This window comes from Apteryx mantelli, chromosome 17 (assembly GCF_036417845.1).
Source record: "Apteryx mantelli isolate bAptMan1 chromosome 17, bAptMan1.hap1, whole genome shotgun sequence".
Lineage (NCBI taxonomy): Eukaryota > Metazoa > Chordata > Aves > Apterygiformes > Apterygidae > Apteryx > Apteryx mantelli.
In genome coordinates, this window is record NC_089994.1 from 2,362,609 (window position 1) to 2,370,451 (window position 7,843).

The following is a 7,843-nucleotide window of genomic DNA, read 5'->3' on the forward strand; positions in this document are numbered from 1 at the left end:
ATAAGTTAAACTTTCCAGGCCTATATAGGTGCAGCGTGCTATTGGGCTAGTTTCCAAGTTATTGTAGAGAGCAAATCTTCCAATATACTGGAAGCAAGGGAGGGGTATTCCATCGGTCTGGTTGCTCGCAGACTTTAGGAATGGTTGGTTTTAGTCAGCAACTTTAATTTTAGGTTTGGGATGTTTTAGTGGGGGACTTTGTATCCCATATGACTAAGGCTGTTGAAGCAGTCACTCAGCCGCTATGGAAGACATCTGTGAATACCTGCTGCAGTGACTGCAGAGGCACGAGGCAAATGAGATATTTTATCCGTGCGACTTTTTGGACAAATGTGTATTTGTGACACAATACTTGTATTTACTTTTTAGGGAATTACTGTATGTACAGCATTTGGAAACTCAAAGAGAGAGGGGTTAGGAAGAATGTTATCATAAGAGCATAACTCTCCACGTGGGTTTTTTTTTGCAGCTTTGCCCCAAAGCACTTAGGTAGTAGCCACTGACTGGGGGATTTTGTCTACTTTTTTGGGAAAAAAAGCTTAATATATTTTATAATTAAAAGACACTTGTGAAGAGTACAAATGCAGTTGGATCTCGTATACAACAAAAGAGTTCTCCTGTGGCTTGCATTGCTAAATAGCTTGTTTCCTCACTTTCCTGTGCCAAAGAGTGTTGAAAAACATTTAATTGCTTTAAGGCCAAGTTTTCTGAACTGTTCCCTACCAGAAGTCAGGCCTTAACCAGAGCAGGCATGCCTGTCAGGATCCAGCTGCTGAATTCCCCCTTTAGGTGTCTTAAGATCTCAATAGTTATGAGTTCCTATTGGGTAGTTAGCAATTTTTTTACTTTTCCTCTTCAATTAGGACAAGCTAGCCTGACAGTTGAGTTTCTTGTGTAAGTTGTTGACTATTTAGAAAGAAGAATCTTTTAAATTTAAGTTTTATGTTTTCAAATATTGACTTTTTCTTTGCAGCTGCCAATGTGAAGTATTGGAGGAGCATTGTCTGAAGCTGTCTGGGACAGAGAGGACTGTTTTATTGTCTATTACCCTTCGGTAAGTTAGTAAATTGTGTTATTTTGATGAGACAAGCTACCTGCTGAAAGTGGATTCTGCAGCTATAGATTAGTCTCTTCATTAAATCAAGTGGTTTCTGAGATGTTAGGCAAAAAACTTTTTTTTTTTTGCTGCTCTGGATTTTACAATGGAATTATATAACCTTTAACCTTTAATTGAAAAAAGAAAAAAAGATTTTGACTCTTAATTGTACAGAGAACGTGACCGTATAACCTGCTCATTTCCTGGGTGAAGTGTAAATATCCATACTGTTAGTTACTGTGTAGTTCAATACTTCTGGAAGGTGTTCGGTTACTTCTACATGCATGTCAGGAAAGAGGGAAACCCTGCTGTCACGGTTTGAAAGGTGGGAAACCGAGCATTCATCCTCATCTCTGCATAACTTCCTTCCTCCTCCAAAAAGGGAAGAAGTGTTTTCACTCTGTAACAAAAGCATCTTTTGCTAAAGCAAGATCACCCACTTTAATATTTCATGCAGAAATGTTCTGATGCTTCATTATCAAAATCTTTGGCTTCCAATCTAAAACTCTTGCAGGACGACTGTGACACAGCAAATAGCTATGTTTTGAGACACCAGAGTCAGCTCAGTTTGCTTATGATACTGAAATAAATGGAATTCAGGATTTGGAAGGGGAAGGCAGGGGAAGAATGTGAAACACTTTAATCCTTCATTTTTCTTCATCTTTTCTCCAATTTCTTTTTTTTCTCCCTTGCTATACATTATGCTTCCAGCTGTATTGAAATATATGTGAATTTAAATGATCATTTTAATACCATCTTTTCGTTTTGAAATTTATGGCAAACATATGGTTAATGCTAGTTTTAATTATGTACATAATTTAGACCTGAGGGCACATCTTATAATGGAAAGTAATTAAAATATTCCTATACTAGCTGAACAGATTCTGAGGTTGCAACCTCAACTAATCATTTATCCTTTCAAGCAGAACAGAAGGATGGAGAATTAACTAGATGAGCATCTTATTTTTTTGTGTGTAATTTAATACATGAGAAGCTACTGTTGAAAGGATAGCACAGGAAACTGATAACTTAATAAACCTTTTTTTGGCTGCACTTTTATCAAAAAAATTTATTTCTAACAATGCAAGCAACTTTCACTGTATCATTTATAAGCTATCTACTATTTATATGCTATCCTATTTATAAATAGGAGCCTGAATTTGAGAGTTTGAGACTTTTTCTTGGTCAGTTATTATCTAAGCTTTATTTGAACATTTCCATTAGACCCTGGAAAATGTTTTTTACTGTTATGGAAGAACTGGTGATTTGTCAGCTGTGGTTAAACAAAACTAGAATCCTGACTCCATTCGACTGCTATTCAGAAAATACAGAATGGGTCAATTTGCAAATAGATTTCTTTAATCATGTTGTGCTAATCACATTTTATAGCAAACTGTCTTTGAAAGTAGCATGGTGCCTTAATTATCAGCAGTAAAATTCAATAGAGCTGCTTGTTGGAGTTGACAGTATGAAGCGTGTCCTCTTTCCTTTAGGTTTGTAACCTCCAAGGCAAGGGCTTTTACAGCGGAAGGTCAGAAATCCCCTTACACAGTTGTCACAAAATCACTATCATCCCTTTTCTGTTACGTGACTAACTTGGAAAAGTGTGCTTATTGCATGGTAGGAATGGATTAGAAAGCGTTGATATGGAAAGAGATTGGTGCTGCTGAAAACGGGACGTGGTTACCTTCTCCCTGTCCCGGGTCCCCATGGTGCATTTTATTCCACTCCCTTGCACTGAATGTAGCGATCAGGAGGTGATGGGGTGAGTGGGATCAGCTTGCTGATGTGATGGGAAATGAATTATTTCTTCAGGTGGATTTGTCTTCCATCAGATCTACAAACTTTATTCTAACAAATACTTTCTTGCTGTATTTGCTGGCAGTTTTTAGAAATACTTTTGTGTTGCAGCAGTTAAGGTGATGAAGCATTTCATTAACATCTAGAAGCAGCATGAGCATGCAGACTGTATTCATATTAGAAACAGTTTTATAATTTCTTGTACCTCTTACCTTGGCAACATCACAGTTTATATCTGATAATCATAATTGAAACTGAAAACACTGTATTTTTGCTCACACAACTTTCCCAAAATTCACTTAAAGAAGGGAAATTCTACACATTCATGTAAAAACCACAGTAGTGTAGTAGAAGTTGTTTTGCGGCTGAATGCAGCAGTTACAATTAAGAAACTTGTTCTGCAGTTGTTTGAATAGTCTCTGCTAATGGTTCATATTGGATTTTAGGAAAATTTAAAAGAGCTATTTCTTTAAGTTAATATTGTTTTTATTAACACATAGATGGTTAGTATACTAAGCTTTTAACATAAATATATCTAACCAATCCAAAGTATTAAAGCAATTTTGTCACATCAGAGTGCCTAATAAATGAAAACTTCTCATCAGTGACACTAGGCATGCTTTAGATTTGTAATAAAGCTCATCTCTTTAATGAGGTGCATGTTTCTTTATTAATCATGCTTGAAGTTGAAGAAATTTTCTGAAATAGAGTAGTCTTTTTTTTCTATTCAGAAGGCTTTACTGTCAATGTTGAAAGCTATGTTCAAACAGTATCTAAATCGTCTAGATGGACTGATCTGGAAATGTTTGGGCTTAACCACTTCAACTGTGGTTGCTGGTTCTGGAACAGCAGACACCGTGCTGGCGAGAAGGTAGTTGGCTGCAGAAGGCAGTAGTGCCACCAGCCCATCTCCAGCAGCCTGCAGAAGTGGTAGCTGAGATGTCCTCCTTAGAGGTACTGATCTAAACATGCTGTTACTCTTCATCCCTCTTCTGTCTGGCTGTAGGCTTGACAAAGAATGTATAAACTAATAATTGCTTTATGGGTGCAGAAGGAGATTTGTGTTAGGTCTTACAGTTCTTAAACCTATCTTCTCTTGAATCATTAATCTTCATTATGTCAGGATATGCTTAAAAGATAATCCAGTCTGTGCCTTTTCTTGACAGATGAACTTGAAGACAGAGGTCGATTGGACAAATAAGCCTATTACTTAGCCAGCCATCATTTTAAATTTCATTGAGCAGGAGGTTCATTTTTTAAATCTTGTAGATCAAGGACAAAGATGCATCACTGAATCTGAAAAACATATAGTCAGAACTGAAGGTTAGAAGTTAAAAACAGATGTCTTTGAGAGAACTGCTGGATTTCTCATTTCTTGGTGTCTTCAAGTCAAGGGTAGATTTGGGGGGAAGATACGCTTAACCAAACACAGCATGCATAAAATACCGAATTGTGCTGTAATCAAGCACAAGGTCTTGGTTTGAATACAGGGGCTGAAATTTTGTGACTTCTGATATATGAGAGGTCAAACCTGATGAATTTATGGCTTGCTTAGCTTTAATCACTGTGATTCATTGAATATTCTCCTCAGCTTCAGAGGGAACTCATGTTCATATGAAGGTCATATGGAGCTGTTTTCATCCTCCTGCTGCTTTTGAAACAAAAATATTTATTAAATAATTCTGCATATTTAAAATCAATACTAACAATAATATTGTCTTCATCTTGCTGTTGGCAGAGAACATTTCTATATTTCTTTGGTTTCTAATAACTTAAAAGAATCTGATTGCTCGCCTTCATTCTTGCAGTCATGGCAATTTCTGTGCTGGTTTTTCAGTTTTTCCATATTAATCATTTTTTGCTTAGTTGACGGTTTCAGTTTTCTATCAAGTCTTCTAGTTTTTATTTTTCCTTTTTGTTTAAAACTGTGCTCTTACATCTAATATTTCCTTTATTTTTTCAGTGAATTAGTGGCAGTTCCATCTCAATTCTGCTCGTATTTTCCTCCATTTTTATGTATTTATATTCCTGAACGATTAGATATATATGCTACTGGTCGAGATTCTCCTCTTTATCTATATTTAGTGTAATACGGTCATGATTTTTAAGCACAAGGCAAACATAATTTTCCACTTCAGTGAATAACAGTAATCTTTTTCTGTGATAATGAAGACCAGAAGAAAGTTGCATTGTGTTGCATACAATATAATTCATTAGAAAAATATCATCTATAACTTTTTAAAATCCCACGATATTTTACTGTGGAATGTGTTTACTGTTGAACTCCAGTCTTTGTAATCTAAGTTGAAGTTTCCTGTAATAATCCATTTTTTTCCCCTATAATACAGAAAATGCTTAAGGAATTGCACTTTCTGTTTAGTCGTATGGTGTGTAATGGCCTCCTATCAGGACCCGGCCTGGTTTTTTTTTTTTAGTACCTGGAGCCATATAGTTTTAATGAAATTAGTTAAAATAAAGGGCTCAGGAGTTCCAAGTTTTTCCGTCTAGCCTGAACAGGTTTGCTTTATTTTGAGTTCCTATTTTCAGTTATCTAAATACCAAGTCGAGCTTTACAAAAGTGGAAACGGTGCCTCACACAGTAGGTAACACAGGCTTCGAATCGTTCCACAGCCCCGTTCCCTGCTCGGAAACATCCTCTGGCTGCTCTCGTCTCTAGCCCAGAGCCCTGCCACCGCTCAGCCTCCTCCTCTCTCCAGTCTGAGCCCTGTCTCCATCACTGCCTGCAACATCCCCCTGCCCTTGTGGGTGCCCAGTACCCGAGGCTGGCGGGGAAGAAGCAGGCTATGAGACAGCAAAAAGTGATCATGAATGCAGGCACGGGGGGCCTCATCTCTCTTGGAACTTTTCCAAGCTAATCTGAATTAACCCCCCCAGTTACCTCCACTCATGACTCTGAGCTTGCTCCTGCCGGAAGGCTGTGAGAGCCACAACCAAGGCAGTGCTCAGGCTCACCGCCATGTCTCACGTGGTGTATATAAGTGTTTAAGAATTATTCTGGCTTGTACCCTGACACTGTTCCTTCAAAGTGTAATGCTAGATACTGTAATACTGTGGGATTTTGAACCTACTTGCAAGCCTTTATAGGCTGTTTCGTGACTACTCTGGGAGCATAAAGGCATTTTGTTCATTGGGATATTCATATTTAAAAGAGGTTTCAGGGACAGTGCAGTGCTTTCTCATTGATTTTTGCACATTTTTACACAGTGGGATGTTTTAGGCTCAGAACACATCCATTTACTGCTCTTTTTCCCTTTGTAAATATTCTGTACAATATATAGAATATAGTTAGCACTTCCTGCAGTGTCATTGTGCCTGTGGGCTGATGAATTTGAAATGGTTTTCTCTTGTCAACCACAACACTGATAATTCCAAATTTGTTTATAAGTGAGGTGGCATATGACCTGAGAACTGACTGTACTCAATTGCTATATTTAACTTTGTATCGTTTATGTGATGCAGATAGCAAAACTCATAAAATATCTATATGAACTTTTAAAAAAGAAAGAACCTACCTGAATTATAAACTGAATAGCAGACAGAGCTCGAGATTAAATTATAATTCTTGTATTCAGTTCAATCGTTATGTTCCTAATAGGGTCAACTGCACAAACTGCATGACCCTACGCTCTTTAATATTTTCAGAAAATTTGCAGATGATAAAAGATTGGGGGCTTGTTAGTGGAGAGTGCAAGTCAGTCATACAGAGTGATTGAAAGCTCTTGGAAGGGTAGGTGCAAGAAAATGTGTATCTTGATACATCCACATGTATAGAAAAAAAGTCAGAATTATAGAATGTGGACTTCTGTCCTCAGAAATAACAAGTGTGAAAACAACTTGGGTGCTCTAGTGAGCAGTCAGCAAGACATGAGGAACCAGTGCAGTGTTGTAGCCGAAATGGGTAATGCAGCCTGCAGATATATAAAAAGGGGAAAATGGGTGAAGAGTGAAGAACTTCTTTAACAGTTTGGCACTATTTTGACAGCTGCTGGACTTCTGTGTCCAGTCCTAGTGTCTACAGGTCAGATGGAGTTTAATGTATCGGAAAAGAGTACAGAGAGGAGCTATGAAGACTGTAAAAAGATTGGAAAGTACATCTTTTGAAAGACTGCAGGAACTCAGTCTCTTTTACTATCAAAGAGAAGATTTAGGGGGTAATTTGATCAAAGGTAACAAGTATTCATGTGGGAAAAATAAATGTGATGATAAAGGGTGCTTAAGTTTAGCAGAAAAGATATTAATAATCTTCAGAGGCTGGAAGAAGTAAAGGTTATGTTTTATGTCTAGAAATAAGAAGCAGATCTTTTTGTGTGGTTATTAACTTAGGGAGCAAATCATTAAAACCGTGATGGCTTCCCTGTCACTAACAATTTAAATAAAAAATAGATCTTTTTCCTAAAACATACGCTGTAGTTCAAAAAAATTGTTTAAGGAAAATCCAACAACCTATGTTACATAGCAGACTAAATGATCACAACAATCCCTTTGGTTTTATAACCTATATGTTTGTGAATCACCATCTGCAAAATGACTCAGGAGAAAATTCAGGGTGATCTAGAAAAATGAAAGTGTTTAAAGGATATAAACAGAGTGGTCTAATCGCTACATTCAGACTAGTATTCTGCTGGCAGTACATTCAATGATGATTTTTCAAAATGTACAGAAGGACCGGACACATTTTTAGACCTTTCTCAGGAGAGTTAATGTCTCTCAGAGAGTCCTGTCTCTCAGGAGAGTTAGTTTATATGGATTTCATCTTTTCATAATTACTGCTTGCTTGGGGTTTTCTAATAGCTGTATTGTCAACCTTTAAAAATTAATCTGTATTTATTTGCCAAAAGAAAATGAATTTGTCTTCATCTTTATGCTTTTCTGGTTTTCCAGATTTTAATAAGTGAAGAAGAGCCTCTAAGTATTGTGAGTAAAGAC

At 37.0% G+C, this 7,843-nt stretch overlaps 1 long non-coding RNA gene across 1 annotated transcript in view; it reads left to right on the forward strand.

Moving 5' to 3' along the window:
• The window catches only part of LOC136993527 (uncharacterized), a 38,412-nt gene extending 34,568 nt beyond the window's left edge, over positions 1-3,844 (forward strand). Inside the window, exons 2-3 of the long non-coding RNA XR_010885873.1 lie at positions 974-1,054; positions 3,683-3,844. This is a non-coding gene — a long non-coding RNA (uncharacterized lncRNA). The remainder of the gene's footprint in view (positions 1-973; positions 1,055-3,682) is intronic.
• The last annotated feature ends 3,999 nt before the right edge of the window (positions 3,845-7,843 follow it).